The sequence below is a fragment of the Podarcis liolepis genome (assembly GCF_965112155.1).
Source record: "Podarcis liolepis genome assembly, chromosome: 7".
NCBI lineage: Eukaryota > Metazoa > Chordata > Lepidosauria > Squamata > Lacertidae > Podarcis > Podarcis liolepis.
This window is the reverse complement of record NC_139561.1, coordinates 63,664,941-63,682,965: the sequence shown is the minus strand read 5'-3', so window position 1 is coordinate 63,682,965 and position 18,025 is coordinate 63,664,941. Positions and strand designations below refer to the sequence as shown.

At 45.7% G+C, this 18,025-nt stretch overlaps 1 protein-coding gene across 1 annotated transcript in view; it reads right to left on the bottom strand.

Annotated features, from left to right (window-relative positions):
• COL8A2 (collagen type VIII alpha 2 chain) overlaps positions 1 to 18,025 on the bottom strand; it is a 205,502-nt gene that overhangs the window by 171,299 nt on the left and 16,178 nt on the right. Inside the window, exon 3 of the mRNA XM_083511804.1 lies at positions 5,886 to 5,983. The gene's annotated coding sequence lies outside the window, so the exon portion shown is untranslated. The remainder of the gene's footprint in view (positions 1 to 5,885; positions 5,984 to 18,025) is intronic.

The following is an 18,025-nucleotide window of genomic DNA, read 5'->3' as shown; positions in this document are numbered from 1 at the left end:
TGGACAATTAAAGGGGCTTTCATAACGAGCTTGTTGTTTGCACAGATGGAAAAGGGGCCTTTGAGAAAACAGGCGCACTGAACAGGGCCGTTTCCTCCATTGCGCACAAACATAGGCAAAGGCAGCAGAAAAAAAATGCTATCAAACCCATTGAGTCAACAATCTCCTAGAAAGAGAATGGACAGTCACAGATGTAAAGAGATGGTGGTGAGATGGGCAGTGTTCCTCTGGCCTCTCTTGTTAGAGACCTATGACGAAGGACTTCCCAGGGACACCATAAACTGAAATATTTTTGGTTTTGTTTTACTACTGGGGCCATGGGGGTTGTGGGTTGGAAAGCCCTCGCACAAGAATTCTATCTGGCGTGCAATAGTGATCGGTGCCAATTGGGACTGATAGGGCAAAAGCTTGGGACCAACAGTAGGTGCAACCAGAGAACATAGGAACATAGGAAGCTGCCTTATACTGAGTCAGGCCATTGGATCATCTAGTTCAGTATTGTCTGCACTGACTGGCAGCAGCTCTCCGGGGTTGCAGGCCAGGAGCTTTCCCAGCCTTATGTGAAAATGCCAGGGATTAAACCTGGCACTTTCTGCTTGCAATGCAAATAATCTACCACTGATCTATAGTCCTTCATGTGATGGCCAGAGGCAATGACAGGCACAGACAGCTACTTCTTGTTTTATCTCCATCCTCCTCTCTGCTCAATTCTACAAAGGCAACACTGATACTGAGAAGGAGGAAGCTGACAGGCAGTGTGCCACCTCCTGGACTAGTTGGAAGTAGGAAAGCAGACAGGTGGGGCCACTGAGGTTGGTGAGGCAGTATCTCATTCATCTCAATAGACTAGCATCCACTGCAAGCAAGGAGATCTCCCTGGCAAGCCCTCTGCAGTGGGTCATCTCACCTGGCTCAGGGTGGGGTAGAGTTGCTAGTGCCACCCACTTAGCAACCCTCTTTTGTACGTACTTCTCTCCTTCCCTATATTATTTGCATCTAGGGATATTGGAGAATTCTAATGGAAACAGAAAAAGGATCAGAATTTGCTAGTGTTTGCTCATTTGCCCCACGTCCAGAATGGAAATCAATCCAAGGAATATATGGTTGCTATTTGTTGTTGTTTTCCATCCACAAATGATATGTAACTGTATGCAATTTATGATGTTTTTCCTTCCAATTTGCATTGTGCTTCCCTAGCACTGAAATGAATGGTGTGGAGTAATGTAATGATTATATAATTAATTACATCTCCTTTGTTGCCTTTGCAGACAGCGAGACAAATGTTGTAGATTTATTCAGCAGTCAAACTGCAGCGGAGCAGAAACAGCACTGCATGGGGTAAAGCAGAAATTGATGCCTTCCTGCACCCCTTTTTGCAGTCCATCACTCTCAACTAAAAGTTTATAAAAGTATGCATGGTTAAAAGAAAACAAAATGAAACTGACTGGCAAGTGATTATTTGGGGAGGGCAAAACTAAGTTTAAATTAGCCTGTGGAATTCAAGGCCAAAAGATGTGGTGATGACCACTGGCTTGAAAGCTTTAAAAGAGAAACAGACAAAGGTGAAGAGATCCGCTAATAGCTATGAGCCATATTGGTTATTACCTCTCATGCTCTGAAGCAGCACTTGAATGAATCCAGTTAGTGATGGGCAAAGAACAGGTGAAGGTTGTTGCCATTATACCCTTGGCTTTGGGGCTTCCAGGAAACAAGATGCTGAACTGTAGCTCAGTGGCAGAAGGAAAGCACAGTGGGAGAACATGTGCTTTGCATTCAGAAGGTCCTGGGTTCAATCTCTTGCATTTCTAAGTGCAACTGCAAAGCACTCCTGCCTGAAACCCCAGAGAGTCGCTGCCTGTCAGTGTCAACATTACTGAGATAGATGGACTGTTGACCTGTATAAGGCAGCTGCCTATCACATAAAAATTCTCACTTTGTTAGCCTCTCTATTTGGGGGAAGGTCATAGCTCAGTGGCAGAGCTTCTATTCTGCAAACAGGTGCTCCGAGATTCAATCCCTGGCAACTCCAGGTACAGCTGGCATGAACTCCTCTATGAATCCTTGGGGAGATACTACCAGTCTATGTAGACTATATTGAGCTAGATGTTGTTATTTATTTATTTATTATCTTTTTGTAAACCACTTTTAGTCATTTTACAATCAAAATTCTCATGAAATAATAAAATAAAATAAATGGACTGATAAAAGGCTGCTGCCTGAAACCCTGGAGAGCTGCTACCTGTCAAAATGGAGCTAGAGGGAAAGGAGCCCACAGCTTCTCCTAGATCCATTGAGCATAGGCTGGAATACACATCCAGCATGGTGGCTTAACATTTACAGAGGCTCTTCCTGGCTGCAGGTTCAGGACTACCAGCTTCAAAGTGACGTCTGTGCTGCTGACATTCTATGTATCCACAAAGGAGAAGGAACTGCTTTACACGGTTTCAGGCTTGATGCTGATCTACTCCAGCCTCTGAAAAAAACTTCCGCTCCAGACACTAAACCCCTTGACCAAGCATCTCCTTTTAATTCCTAAATTAAAAACAAATACTCCAATAAATAAAACCAACAGGGAGCTTTTCCCCTTTCACTCCAGAGTGATGATGGGATGTCTTCACTCAGTCCATATTTCATGCAGCTGTGCTTTAGAGGGGATTTTAAAATATACCTAATAGCCCAAAATGTGGGGGGGGGGCACAAAACACACTTAACTGCATGCACACACAAAAGCTGGGAGGTGATTTGATATCACTGGCTGGAGCTGTGCTGATTTATTATTATTATTATTTGTTTGTTTAAACAGGACCAACTTCTGGAGCTGCTGCCAGTCAGTTTGGAGTTGACAATACTGAGCTAGATGGGCCTGTGGCCTGGTTCAGTATAAGGCAGCTTCCTCTGTCTCAGCTAGGCTACTACAGTGATGCTGGGCTATGGTGGTCAGCTGGGCTACATGAGATGCTTACTATGGAAATCTGCAGAGGTTGTCACATAATCTATCAAATGAATTTAATAGGGCAGCTGCAGCTGTACAGTACCACAGGCCATGCAAGAGAGATAGCATTATAGAGAAATCATCACCTGTGTTACAAATGTGAATTTTAGTGTCCCACCATGCTTTCTTCTCATACCAGCTTTTTAGGTTTTTCATGACACCTCAAAAGCAACATGATAAAAAACCAAAACTAGGTGGTAGCCCTGCCACAAAAAAAATGTGTTAACAGCTCTTATTTATTTGTGTGTGTGTGTGTGTGTGTGTGTGTGTGTGTGTACACACACACACACACACACACACACACACACACACACACAAACTGTTGTAACACCCATGGCATAATTGATGACAACTAATACACTCATTCCCCTTCACCATCCAGAGACGTATTTAAAAATTGTGCAGTACAGCCCATATCCAGTAATCCACACAATACCCTTTTTAAAAACTAAATTAATTTCTTATTTTTGTTAAATGAATGACTGCCTGATTTCCCAAAGCAATAACTTGCCATTTGAGTTCTAAAAGGTTTCAAAATCCATTTTTTAAACAGTGTGTACCATCATTCCTTAGCAATCACTAATAAAGGGCTGAATCCAACCAGCTTTTACTCAGAGTACACCAACTGAAATTAACAGACCTGAGTTAGTCATGCCTATTAATTTTAATGGATCTACTCTAATATTGGGAGACAACGCATTGTTTCCTTAGGAGTGAAATCAATTGCATGGGATTAGAGGAAGCATGTGCAATTAGGAAACTGGACAATGGGACAAACCCCCTAATACACATAAGAGTATTATGTGTATACTCTTTCTGCTGTTCTATGATATTTTGCACAAGTATCACACTACAAATGAGAGATCCAGACCAGAGACATGGGAAGTTGATGCAGTTGCTCGCTTCAGACATAGTTGTATGTACATATTGTAATACTGAGAACTGTCTTGCTGGATTGGATATGGTGGGATAATACTACAGCTTGGTTCAATAGCAACACATTCAAAATATGAATTACTCAGAGGCCTCTGGCTCTAATCGAGATCAAAGATCCTTGCCAGTAGCACTGCTGCATTTTGTTTTGTTTTGTGGCTTGCAACTGAACATTATATATATACCGTGTGTGTGTGTGTGTATTCCACTAAATTCTAGAACAATGCTGGATATGAAGCAGCTAATATAAACAAACAATTTACAAAAACAGAAACGTGTTCCACCCTCCAAGCATCTGGGTGAGGGTTTGCACAGCAGCCAGCCAAGCCAGTTCCAAGGCACATTCCCTAAAGATCTTTACTCCCTTTTGGCTGGCTGGGCTAGGCAGGGCCTGTGCTGCTGTGGCTTAAACAGCAAGCCCTCCCTGTTTTGGTCATCAGATTTCATCCGTGTTCTCAAAAATTCAAAGGGAAAAGGCGGGGGAGTGGAAAAGCAGCCACAATCAATGTTGCCCTAAATATTTTTGATTTCTTAACAATTGCTGTAATTTCTCTAAATATGACCATATGCCTGTAGACCACACAAATATGTTCTCTTTTATACACATACAAACCCTGCAACAATTCTCTATCTGCAGCCATCGAAATATAGTAAGCTGCCCTGTGCCAAATCAGACACTGGTTTATGTAGGTCTATATCAGGGGTCAGCAACCTAAGGCCCATGGGCCACAAGCGGCCCATGGGGGTCGTTTAACTGGCCCATGGACCTCAACCGCCCTCTCAGTTGGCTCCCGTGCGCCGCATTAAACCGGCACAGAGCAGAGAGGGGACTGCTTCCGCGACGCTGGTCGGCTTCCTATTGGCTGCAGGAACCTCCTGCAGCCAATGGGAAGCTGCGGGTGCCTCCTCCGCGCCAGAAATAGCGTTTGCGCATGCGTGCGTGCACAAACACTGTGGCCCACTGTGACGTCTGCAGGACTGTGAATCGGCCCAAGCCACAAAAAACTTTGCCAACCCCTGGTCTATATGGTCTATACACAGACTTAGAACCTCTGTGGCCCTCTGAAATTGTCATCTGTTGTTCACTCGCTTTTAAAAGAACATCCAGATGCCATCTCCAGCAGATCACTGCAGTCCTGTGTCTTCTGTAATAAAATGCAATTGCAGGAGAGTTTTGGTCACTCGTTTGTGTGCGGCTTGGGGGTTCTTTCACACCCAGTGGCTGTTCAACTATTATCCACCAACTTAAATTACTCACAGTGCCCCAAAGTAGTCTAGGTCTGCTGCCCCAGATCTTTGCATGGAACAGGGGTGCCAACTTAAATAAAATATTGTGGGGGCCCAGGTAAGCCCTGCCCTGCATAATCGATCACATGACATTGTGCACACACATACTACAGTCATACCTCGGGTTGAAGTAGCTTCAGGATGAATATTTTCAGGTTGCGCTCCGCGGCGACCCGGAAGTAACGGAGCATGTTACTTCCGGGTTTTGCCGCTCACGCATGCAGACGCCCAAAATGACGTCACGCGCATGCGCAGAAGCGGCAATACATGACCTGTGCAGTAACGTCTTACGTTTGCTTCAGAATGCGAACGGGGCTTCAGAACGGATCCTGTTCGTATCCAGAGGTACCACTGTATTTAAATGGGAATGCCCATCAACTTTGTGGGGGCCTGGCCCCCTCAAATATTTTATTGTGAGCGCCGAAGCCCCCATGGCCCCTAAGAGTTGGCTCTTATGGTGTGAAAAATAAGACGGCAGCTCCAAGTTGTCTGTTACGTTGGGCACTGGGGGCTTGGCAAGAATGCCAGTTGCTGACCCCACCCCTGCTCAGATTTTTACCCCTAGTAATTACAGATTAGCTTTAGCCTGGCACCAGAGAACTGGCTCTCCCTCCCATTTTCCTCCCCAGTCTTAACTACAGTGGGCCAAGGCAGTCCAGCCATCCAATCTCACTTTGAAACTTGCTAGATTTCTTGGCCTCCGTCCCTCCACATCCTTCCTGTTTCCACTGGGGAAAACTTCTCCTCTGAAAATTTTCCAACCGGCTGTATCTGAAAAGAAGATGGAACCTTTATTAGCCTAGGAAGCATCTAAGCAATTTAACCATGAGTGGGTGCTGATTTGTACCAATTCTACTCCCACTCACCCATTCACCCACCCACCCCCAGCAACCCCTCCTCCCCCAATAGCAACACGAAGTTCCACATTGGCTCCACCAAACAATGGGGCCCTTGTGCTTCTCTCTCATCTTGGCTCTCTACCTTGAGTATTGCCATGTGCTTCAGAGCAGATCCCTCCCTTTCTTTATGATGTGGTTTCAGAAATGACAAGCTGTATTACGCTGGCAGAGTGGTTGGGGTTGTGGGGTGCATGTATGAATGGAAGGTACATGTTATGAATAGAAGGTGCTGCAGAAAGGCCAAATAATCATGGAACGTATAGTGCATTTCAGGCCATCGTCAATGCTTTCCAAGATTCAGAGAAAGAACATTTTAAGACTAATCTCCACATGTACTGTACTTTGTGGTAAGCGCAACATTAAATTACAAAGTGAGGAGAGGGGGAGAGATAGGAAAAGCTGCAGACACACCATACATTTAAAGCACATGGCTTCCTCCAAAGAATTCTGGGAACCGTAGTCTGTTAAGGGTGCTAGGAATTGTAGCTTTGTGAGGGGTAAGCTGCAGTTCCTAGGATTCTCTGAGGAAAGTCATGTTGTAGGTCCTTCAATGTGTGTCAACTATGCTTTCAAAGTATGGTGTATACGCAGACAGAGAGAGATTGGGAAGCTAAATGGGTTGGTCTATCAGAACTGGATTAATAATTCTACTAGGTACACTGCAGAACACTAGACCTGTCTAATTCAGGCCTGCGTTACAGTGGCTGCTTACAAACTACCACTGTTTTGCAGGAGCAATTCAAATGCATACCAGAAATTTAAGTTTGCACAGTTAATTTGGATTAAAGGGCTCTAGTGCTCTTGCATAAAAAGCCACTTTAAAAAAGAAACAGAACTTTTGCTGTTAGGAAAGTTACAAGGAAATATGTTGGAAAGTGAGGGATGAACAAATTATTAAGAGGAGGCCACATAAACATCGTGCAAGCAAATCAGGATGAATGCTAAATAAAGATCAGGCATAGTCTAATCTTTGTGTCAGCTTTGTGCCAGAAAATAAGGTTGAATGTTCAATAAATAAGCCATCTGGAAGAACCCATTGTCATCACCTGAAGGTTTTCTAGTGTGAAGGATATGCTCATTTGGCTCTCTTGGTGTAGTGGTCTGAGTTAATGCATTTGGACCAGGAACACCTGAGTTAAAATCTTCCCTCTGTTCATCTACAAAGCTTTATGGGTCTATTTCACAAGTCCTCATCAAATCAAATCCTTTCTTATTTAGAACTAACTACGGTACTCTTTTATTTTGCCTTGAGGGGAGTTTTAACTGGCCTTTATTACTGTTCCAATTTAATTCCTCTATGTTATTGGAACAATTTCTCCTCAAAGCTTTATTCTATGTATTTTTTTACAATGTTTTTTGATGTTATTGTTTTTGTGGCACATTTTTGAATTGTCATTATGGAAGAATCAAGCTGTCAGTTTCAGTTTTTCTCAATTTCCCATGTTTCCAGGCTTCAGTTCAACACATTTCTATATCAGTAGGTGATTTTGGGGGGAAAGTTCTTATGAAAATTAGTCAGTTTTTCAGTGTGTATTTCTCCTACTACAGACATTTTTGCATTCAGTTTTGTCAAGTATAGATCTTTTTGCAAGAAACTTCTAACATAATGCATTTTTGTATGTTATTATTAGTAGTGATATTTTACTTATTCTTGTTGTTTTTACATTTATATCCCACCTTTTTCCCAAGAAGCTCAATATAGCGTACGTGGCTCTCCTCCCTCCACATTTCACCCTCACAACAACCCTGTGAGGTAGGTTAGGCTGAGAGAATATAACCAGCCCAAGATCACCCAGCAAGCTACTTTATTTGTTTGTTTGTTTGTTTGTTAGATTTACATACCGCCTTCCTGCCAAGGCGATTTACAATTTAAACACTAAAACAAATGCATTATATAAAATGAAGGCTGACAGAGTCCTCTTGTGCCAACAGGAAACTGACAGAATACAGGCTCCTTAACTTCTGCCTTCCCTCGGGGCACAGCAGGGAAGGTAGAGTGGGGGTTTGAACCCAGGCCTCCTACTCCAACACTCTTGCCATTACGCCACACTGGCTCTTGATATATTCAGTAACATATGCATTTCTGTGCACTGTTTCTATTTCCGTTAAGATACACATTTTCAGACAAATTTTGGAGGGAAGTGAGAATTAAATATGTTCTCAATAAAATGGGGGGGGGGGAACCACCCCTAAGACACCATAAGTGTGAATGGGGGAAGGCAGGATACACTGTAATCTGTAAAATAAATAATAATAATAATAATAAATAATCATTGGCTCTGGTTTTGAATTCTAATACTTTTTTTCTTTTTTCTTTTGCTTTGACACATGCAGAAGAGGCAACCGAGCAAGCCAAGGTAACCAACATGGCATAAAATGTAGCCCTGCAGTTGAAATCTGGAAAGTACCTTTAAAAGCCATCTTAGTCCCTTAAGTGGGGACTAATTATCTCTAAATCATCCCAGACAGACGTTTTCCAGACTTACTCTTGAAAGCTTTTAACAATGTGGACTCAACAAGCTTACTTGGTAATTTATTCCATTGGGCAATTATTCTTATATGCCTCTCTCCCTCTCTTGCTCTCCCCCCACCTACACACACACACACACACACACACACACACACACACACGTACATTTGTTTTTTAAGAGGCCAGCACCTTTTAATCAACTTCATTGGAATATTAATCAAGTAGAACTTTAGCTGATTGCAAATGGAGGTGATTTTGAATTAGCGTGCAATACCAGCTGCTTATATGGAGTGCCAAGTATGCCAAATCCAGATGCTAAATGAAACCTTCAGCCTACCACCATTCCCCACCCTTTGGGATGGGCGAATTTGTCAGTTTCTGTTTATTTCAGTTTTTCAGTCTTAACTTCAGTTCAGTTTAGTTCTCAGACCCTGAGAACTTTGCCCACCTCTCTGTCTGAGCCGAACTTTGCCTGCCTCTTTATCTGAGTCCAAGCTCAGAGAACTTTGCCAGCCTTCCTATCCAGATCTGATCTCGGAAACCTTTGCCAGCTGAGGGGAAAAATTAAACAAAACATAGCAAAAGTGCTGGTCTGGATTATATTCACTAACTCTGGACATTTAAAAACTCTGTGCAGGAACTGATACCAGAGCCTGCTGGCTCATGGGATGGAGCCCAGAGTAGCAATTCTGTTGCTTCTGGGTCTGGAAAACAGAACAAAAGCTGTCTATTCACCTAGGGTGTACAAATGGGGGTGGGGTGGGGATGCTGAACCACATGAAAAACAACAAATAAACAAAACAACAACAGAAAAACACAACCTCAAAATGGCCAAACTGGCTTTATTCCAGTCATTTAGCAACACCAATCTAGAGGCAAGTGAACTCCAAACCATACTTATGGGGACACTCAGAAGATGCAGAGGTCTTAGCGTGGATCGGTCCATGCTGGCACCCCAGTAGGCTCAGCATCTTCCTTTACTGCTGAACAAGCTTTTTTGCCACCTCTCTAAGGAGCTAATAATACAGAAGGGAAAGTCTGCCTCTGGGTGGCTCTGCTGAGATGAGCGGCACTCATAACATTAACATTATCTCCAGATACTCTTTCTGCCCTTCTATTTCACATTCTTTTCATGACTTCAAGTTCACCTTGGCTGGCTCAGTTCTGTCCTGCTCCCTCCATCAAGGTGAAACCCATCAGCTCTCAGGCCAGTTGCCAACTGTGTCTCGGCCTCAGACTGAAGGGTCCCTTTTCTTCAAACAGGAAGTCCCTTTCCCTCCCTCCCACGCCTTCTTCCAAGCTCTTGGATAGGTGAACGGCTCCTTCTGCCCAACACTTCCTTTTACTACCCCAAATACAGGAAACCACAACCGCAGCTCTCTTGAAAAACCTTCCCTCGTGGTGTCCCTTCCCTTCCCACACCTCTCTGTGGGGAGACCACCAGTACCGAGCGATTAAAATGGCTGTTGTTTCTTCCATTACTCAGCTTTCCTGAATTATTGGGTGTAAGATTCAGGGAGTGGGAATAATTATGGGCTGGGGGGGTGAGCGGTGGTGGTGGAGGAGAACAATGGCAGGCTTGAAGGCTTAACGGTGCTTGTGTGGTTCTTTCTAACAAGGTCGGCCTGTAGTCATATTTCCCAGAGCCTTCATTTCTCCCCACCCGCCCACCCCACCGAAACCTCTCATAGCTTTTTGCCAATAGACATTTCAGCACAGGGCAACGAGCCCATTTGCAGCACCCTCAGTCCAAAGGCTTAAGTTTTTAATCTGGTAGGCACCCAAACTTTATTTAACCCTGCATTCTCACAGGCAGCATTTCATCGGTGAAAGGAGGGGTGGGGTGTAGGGGTTTCAGCCAATCCAGGATTCATAATGAGCTGGTTTGCACATAACATTAAGCGATAGACTATTTTAAACCAGGGGTAGGGAACCTCAGGCATGGGGGCCAAATACAGCCCTCCAGGCGTCTCTGGCCACTTGGGACTCTCCTCAGCCACAGCCTCTTTCCCCAGGCCACACCCCTTACCAGTCTGCCTTTAAAGTTCTTGACCAGGCTTCCTCAGGCTTGGCCTTCCAGATGTTTTGAGACTACAATTCCCATCATCCCTGACCACTGGTCCTGCTAGCTAGGGATCATGGGAGTTGTAGGCACAAAACATCTGGAGGGCCAAGGCTGAGGAAGCCTGTTCTTGACCATCTTGGCTGTGAGTCCTGGAAGATCTGCTCCCTACCTTGCAGGCCTTTTCCCACCTGCCCTGAGGCTGCTGAATAGATGCTTGGGCTGGGAAGTTTGTTGGGGGTTGTTGTTGCTGTTTTGTATCTTTATTTTAGATCTTGTTGTGATTTATGTGGAAATTGTTCAGATTGGTGGTGTATTTTTAATGTTTTATTTATTGTTTATGACTACTTTTGTTACGTTGTAATGTATTTTTTTCATGTTGTAAACCGTCTTGAGCACAGTTTGAACTGTGGAAAATCTGCAAACAAATGAAATTATGTATATATGTATGTTGTGTCTTTTTGCCTTTGAACTGAGGGTGCTGCAAGTGGGCTCATTGCCCTGTGCTGAAATGTCTGTTGGTCAATCAACAGGGAAGATGGGAGTCCAACAACATTTGGAAGGTCATAAGTTCCCTCTTCCTACCTACTATGGAGTGCACAGTACAATTTTAGTGTACCTGAAATTTTGCTCTCTTTCCATTTCTGACTGATGTGCAATTCCGTGGAGCTCAGAAGCTGATATACAGTGGTACCCCGCAAGACGAATGCCTCGCTAAACGAAAAACCCGCAAGACGAAAGGGTTTTCCGACTTTTAGAGGCTTCGCAAGATGAATTTCCCTATGGGCTTGCTTCGCAAGACGAAAGCCCATAGGGAAATCTCCTGGGACAGCGGGGAAGCGCAGCGCACCTTCTCCTCTGTTCCCAGACCTGTCCTGAAGGCTTGTGGTGGGAGGTCCGGGAACAGAGGAGAAGGCGGCAGCGCTTCTCCTCTGTTCCCGGGGCTTGCGGTGGGAGGAGGGTTTTTCCTCCCCACCGCCAACATTCAGAACAGCATTCTGAATGTTGGCGGTGGGGAGGAAAGCCCTCCTCCCACCGCAAGCCTTCAGGACAGGTCCGGGAACAGAGGGGAAGGCACGCAGCGCTTCTCCTCTGTTCCCGGACCTGTTTTGAAGACTTGCGGTGGGAGGAAGGTTTTCCTCCCCACCGCCAACATTCAGAAGGCTGTTCTGAAGGCTGGCGGTGGGAAGAAAAGCCCTTCTCCCCCGCCAGCCTTCAGAAGAGTTCCCGGAGGGCTGCCTAGGCTGCGGATAGCAGCATGCTGCCCCGCGCAAGGGGCGCTCTTTAGCAGAGCGCCCCTCGCGTGGGGCAGACATTCGCAGCTTGGGGAGCCCTGCAGGACTTCCCCGCAGGGCTCTCCAAGCTGCGGATAGCAGCCTGCTGCCCCGCACGAGGGGCGCTCTTTAGCAGAGCGCCCCTCGCGCGGGGCAGACATTCGCAGCTTGGGGAGCCCTGCAGGACTTCCCCGCAGGGCTCTCCAAGCTGCGGATAGCAGCCTGCTGCCCCGCACGAGGGGCGCTCTTTAGCAGAGCGCCCCTCGCGCGGGGCAGACATTCGCAGCTTGGGGAGCCCTGCAGGACTTCCCCGCAGGGCTCTCCAAGCTGCGGATAGCAGCCTGCTGCCCCGCACGAGGGGCGCTCTTTAGCAGAGCGCCCCTCGCGCGGGGCAGACATTCACAGCTTGGGGAGCCCTGCAGGACTTCCCCGCAGGGCTCTGCAAGCTGCGGATAGCAGCCTGCTGCCCCTCGCGCGGGGCAGACATTCACAGCTTGGGGAGCCCTGCAGGAGTTCCCCGCAGGGCTCTCCAAGCTGCGGATAGCAGCCTGCTGCCCCGCACGAGGGGCGCTCTTTAGCAGAGCGCCCCTCGCGCGGGGCAGACATTCGCAGCTTGGGGAGCCCTGCAGGACTTCCCCGCAGGGCTCTGCAAGCTGCGGATAGCAGCCTGCTGCCCCTCGCTTAACCCTCTGCTTAACAGCGCCCCTTGTGCAGGGCAGCAGGCTGCTATCCGCAGCTTGGAGAGCCCTGCGGGGAAGTCCTGCAGGGCTCCCCAAGCTGCGAATGTCTGCCCCGCGCGAGGGGCGCTCTGCTTAAGAGCGCCCCTCGTGCGGGGCAGCAGGCTGCTATCCGCAGCTTGCAGAGCCCTGCGGGGAAGTCCTGCAGGGCTCCCCAAGCTGTGAATGTCTGCCCCGCGCGAGGGGCGCTCTGCTAAAGAGCGCCCCTCGTGCGGGGCAGCAGGCTGCTATCCGCAGCTTGGAGAGCCCTGCGGGGAAGTCCTGCAGGGCACCCCAAGCTGCAGATGTCTGCCTCGCACCGGGCAGCAGGCTGCTATCTGCAGCCTAGGCAGCCCTCCGGGAACTCTTCTGAAGGCTGGCGGCGGGAGAAGGGCTTTTCTTCCCACCGCCAGCCTTCAGAAGGCTGTTCTGAAGGCTGGCGGTGGGGAGAAAAGTCCTTCTTCCCCCGCCAGCCTTCAGAAGAGGTCTGGGGACAGACTGTCCCTGGACCTGGTCTGAAGGCGGTTTCCCTAGGAACACATTAATTGATTTTCAATGCATTCCTATGGGAAACCGTGCTTCACAAGACGAAAAACTCGCAAGAAGAAAAAACTTGCGGAACGAATTAATTTCGTCTTGCGAGGCACCACTGTATGCCACTTACAAGTACCTTTTTTGTTCCAGTAAAGCATGTGGATAAATATTCAGGGTACTTGCTGAAGTTCCTTAGCCAGAAATGAAGGTCACACCCATCAATGGAGTCAGACCTCATATGATTAAACAACCTTAAACGGCTCAGGACCGCAATATCTCAAGGATCGCCTCTTTCCTTAAGAGCCAACCCAGACCCTGAAATAATCATATGAGGCCCTTCTTCATGTGACACCTCAATGAGAGGACTGGAGGTAGGCAACATGATAACAAGTCTTTTCTGTGATGGCTCCCCAATTGTGGGATGCCCTCCCCAAGGAGGCTTGCCTGGCACCTTCATTACAAATCTTTAGACACCAGGCAAAGACGTTTCTCTGTAACCAGAACTTTGGCTGAGTAAACATTCTATGGCCTTTTAAATGTGTTTATGGGAGGGGGGTTATTGATTTGTTTTATTATGTATTTTGTGTTCTTTTGTATTTTTACTTTGTGAACTGCCCTGTGATGTTCAGGTGAAGGGCAGTGAATAAATTTAAGAAATAGCACTAATAATAAAATAGTAATGATTAGAGTCTGACAAGGAGTGTCTTATGGTGCTTTGATAATATATATGAAAATATAATATACATTTTATAAAAGTATATAAAGCTGATCAGGTGCAAACAGTATGAGACATTGATGGAGAATGGTGCTTTCAGAAAAGGACTCTCTGATAGTCTGCCAAGTGTCCAAGCAGCAGAATGAGCAGGAAGGGACCCAAATGCTGCCTGTTGGGTGGATGGGTGCTATTGTTTAAATCCAGAGTCTAAAATTAGCTAACTACACCACTGATGATACCTTTTAAAACAGCATCAGTTCTTAAACAAAACAGTCTGTCTTTGGACCCACACCAGCCCCTAGATCCTTCGTGCCAGCTAGCAAAACTCAACTTTCTTTCTTCCATATCTGGCTGCGTTCCAGCTGTCAGACCCCAGCTGAGCAAGTGGGGGGTGTCCACTGGACACTGTCCAATAACTAGTTGCCACCAGGCATCAGGGTTAATTTTAGTAGGCATCTTCAAGCCATCTGTGCCCACTGAGCTATAGAAAATCCTCACTTTGCATATTCATAACAACACATCTTTCTTTTTAATAATATTAATAATAATAATAAATCCTGCCTCCTCCACTTTAGCTGGTTCGGTAGCTGGAGCAGCCCCTCCTGTGAATACATCTACCACCACTTTTAGTTTTTGACCAGTTGGAGCCAATTGCATATTGTCAGCCAGAATTAGAGCCAGGTCTTATGAGTTATTACAGTTTAAATTCCTTGGTAATCAGCTGCAAAGAAATGGAAAGTGAAACCTGAAGAAGATGCCAAATAATTCTCAGCAACAACTAAATCACAGACACAATCCCCCTTCCACAGAGATGGAAATGTTAACTATTTCCCCACTTTGGTCTGGAGCCTCCTGATGTTCAGGAAACATCAGTCACCCAGCCAGGATAGAGGGGAATTCACCTGGTCCAGTTTTTCACAGTGGGCTGACCCAATTCAGTCATCCCAAACTTGCTTGTGAATTGGAGTGCAGTTCCTAATTGGACTGCACACTTCTCCAGATTTTGCAGTGCAGTTTCAGTGTGCAAACATACATATTTTATGGTAAAATGTGCATATTTCACAGGGAAATGTACTGAAAAGCATTTCGAAGAATACATTTTTGCAGGGAAATGCATATAAAAAAATTACCCAGTGAGTGATGTATATAATAACAATAGACACAATAATTTAAATGTGAACTTTCCATGCATTCTTAAAAGACAGAGTGAATCTAGCACTGAGTACCAGTGAAAATTACAAGCTGATCTGCTCATCCCTCGTCACATAGCAGAAAATAGGGAGAGTGGCTTAAAACTTTTGAGCTGTTTATTTTTAAAAGTATATACTGTAGTGTGGATTCGGAATTGAATTCCCTAGAGGTCTTTTCTGTGGTTATGATCACATGAGCCTAGCTTCAGTAATGCACGCCCCCCACTCCCATTTGATTTATTGCAACAAGTTGTAAGTGGGACAGCCTTTGAAAACAGTCTGGAAAAACTGAGTTGGTACAAAATATGGCCACTCAGTTACTAACTGGGACTGGGCACTGTAAACCCATTATGCCACCATTTCATTATCCTCACCGGCTGTTTCTTGGCCTTTTTCTGGGTGCAAGTCAAAGTATTGCCTTTCCGTGCTGGGGCTGACATTTATGCATCACCCATTTTCATCGGAGAAATGTTGGAGGGTATGGTGTAAATACTTAGCACCTAAGATTCTTACCTAGGCTCAGAATTACTGCCACAATTTCTAGTATGGGTTCATGCCACAATACAGTGGTACCTCGCAAGACGAATGCCTCGCAAGACGAAAAACGCGCAAGACGAAAGAGTTTTCCATTTTTTGAGTCGTTCCGCAAGACGAATTTCCCTATGGGCTTGCTTCGCAAGACAAAACGTCTTGCGAGTTCTTGCGAGTTTGTTTCCTTTTTCTTAAAGCCGCTAAGCCATTAATAGCCGCTAAGCTGCTAAGCCGCTAAGCCGTTAATAGCCACTAAGCCGCTAATAGTCGCTAAGCCACTAATAGCCGCTAAGCCGCTAACAGCCGTGCTTCGCAAGACGAAAAAACCGCAAGACGAAGAGACTCGCGGAACGGATTAATTTTGTCTTGCGAGGCACCACTGTACATGCACATTACTCAGAACTAAGCTCCACTGAATTTCATAGGGATTGCTACCTAACAAGCATGCGCAGGGTTGCAGCCTGAATTGCTTCGTCTAAAAAGCACCACACAGGACTGGAAGGGCCCCCATAAATTCAATATAATCTGCCATTTCTTCTGTTTTCCTGCATGGAGAGGGATGGAGGAAACCTGAAACAGGAACAACTTCATTTGCATTGTTGCTGTTCTGCCCAACACAGAAAGCTTCATCTTGGACCATTTAGCTATGTCTCTCTTCATGGTTTTCACCAGCAGGCAAATATTAAATTTAAATATTTTATCCAACTTATTTGGTATTTGAATGCATAAATATTGAAAGGATGCTGGGTTTCTGGAACCATACCCCCTGACCAGATTGAGTTGAGTAAGGTGCAGGGCTAACTTGCCACACATTTCTTAGTATAAAAAGAGCTTCCAAATCCACCTGGGCAAGAAGCTTTATTATGCTTAAGCTGCTTTATGGCTTGTTTGCTCTGTGATCCTCAGATAGATGGTTGGCTAGTAAATAACTAAATAACTAAATAACTAAATAACTAAATAACTAAATAACTAAATAACTAAATAACTAAATAACTAAATAACTAAATAACTAAATAACTAAATAACTAAATAACTAAATAACTAAATAAATCTTTATTCAAATAGTGTGCTACAGAAATAGGTTGTATACCACAACTGAGTTTGTCTCCGGATTTGAACTAGCGACGGCAACAAACTGAATTAGCTGAGCAGCAGAAAGACTTGGCAGGTGCCCTAAAACTACTGTTTATAGAAATATACATTTCTATTCTTTATTTAGAGCATTTGTACCCCATTCTTCAGACTGAATGGCTCCCAGAGCAGCTTACATAACAATCAAAATAAGACAGTACCTACCCACGGAGTTACAACCTAAAAAAAACAAAAGACACACAAGGGAAAGGGGACAGGGAGGGATGAGGAAAATATAAATGAAAATTCATGGGCCGATTTCTAAGCAGTTGTTCCTGTAATGGCCAGCTGGCCAGGGCAGGAGGTGCCTGATGGAGCTGGGCCTCCAGCAAAGCTGATGAAATGAGTCCTATTTCCCTTCTCTCCCACTGAGGCAGACTGACGGAATAGATGCCCCCAGGTGCCAGCTCTGCCTCTGAGCTATGGCCCTTCTCCTCCTTCTTGTTTGGAGTCAGAGCAGTGGTTCATTTAGCTCAGTGCTGTCTACACTGACTGGCAGCAGCTCTCCAGGTCTTTCCCAGCTTTACCTGGAGATGCTGCAGATTGAACCTGGGACCTTCTGCATGCAAAGCAGTTGTTCTACCACAGAGCACTAGGTGGGGGTGGGGTGGGCAACCATCCTGACATGTCAGCTTGCCCAGAGCCTCCCTTGAGGGTCAGCTGCACAAAGGTACAGCCCTAAAATCCTAGAATGCCCTGAAACCCCTACAAGCCATAATAGCCTTAGACAGTTCTCTATGACACACATGCATGCACTGCCTGTTATTACTTTAAAAGGCTTCATTTCCCTAGGGTCCCCGTCTAATATCAGAAACCCAGACAGAAAATAAATGAGGGGGGCATGCATTGCTAAGTGCTCTCTGAAATACTCATTTGCAAAAATCAGCTTCTGGCTTGTTCGTGAGCCAATCTGCCACTAGCTGAGGTGCAGAAACACCCCAGAATGGCAATGCTCAGAGACTTTTCACAATCCTGCCTTTGAGCTCACCCTGTGGGTTGTGAAGAGAAAAAGAAGAAGAGAAGAGTTTGGATTTGATATCCCACTTTATCACTACCCGAAGGAGTCTCAAAGCGGCTAACATTCTCCTTTCCCTTCCTCCCCCACAACAAACACTCTGTGAGGTGAGTGAGGCTGAGAGACTTCAGAGAAGTGTGACTGGCCCAAGGTCACCCAGCAGTTGCATGTGGAGGAGCAGAGACGCGAACCCGGTTCCCCAGATTACAAGTCCACCGCTCTTAACCACTACACCAAACTGGCTCTCTTGAAGAGGGGTGGGAGAGCAGTGCAGCC